General features: G+C 42.0%; 1 non-coding gene across 1 annotated transcript; it reads left to right on the forward strand.

The window, feature by feature from the left end:
• The first annotated feature begins 240 nt into the window (after positions 1-240).
• Positions 241-347, forward strand: LOC128567171 (U6 spliceosomal RNA). The gene has a single exon (XR_008374808.1). It is a non-coding gene; the product is annotated as a U6 spliceosomal RNA (small nuclear RNA).
• Positions 348-609: the final 262 nt, after the last annotated feature.

Raw genomic sequence — 609 nt, forward strand, 5'->3', positions numbered from 1 at the left:
AAAAATACTGGCAACATGAAAAACCAGAACAGATCAACACCCCCACCCCAGGATTGTAAGGTAGCTACCACAGAGGATCCCACCTATAAAGAAATTAGGGAAATGACAGAAAGGGGATTTACAGTATAAATGGCAAAAGCAATGAAGAGAATTGAAGGGAAAGTGGATAACAAGAAAAAAGAAATAAAAAAATTGATCCAAGAAATGAATGAAAGATAGAAAATTAGAAAGGATACATCAGTGCTCACTTCGGCAGCACATATACTAAAATTGGAACGATACAGAGAAGATTAGCATGGCCCCTGCGCAAGGATGACACGCAAATTCGTGAAGCGTTCCATATTTTTCATAACTGAAAAAAAAAAAAAAAAAAGAAAGGATACATCAGAGTATAAGGAATTGAAGGAGTTATTCAGGGAACTAAAAGACACAGTAAGGCCAGGTGTGGTGGCTCACGCCTGTAATCCCAGCACTTGGGAGGCTGAGATGGGTGGATTGCCTGAGCTCACAGTTTTGGGACCAGCCTGAGCCAGAGCACGACCTTGTCTTGAAAAATAGCCAGGCATTGTGGTAGGTGCCTGTAGTCCCAGCTACTTGGGAGGCTAAGGC

Source organism: Nycticebus coucang, chromosome 15 (genome assembly GCF_027406575.1).
Source record: "Nycticebus coucang isolate mNycCou1 chromosome 15, mNycCou1.pri, whole genome shotgun sequence".
Classification (NCBI taxonomy): domain Eukaryota; kingdom Metazoa; phylum Chordata; class Mammalia; order Primates; family Lorisidae; genus Nycticebus; species Nycticebus coucang.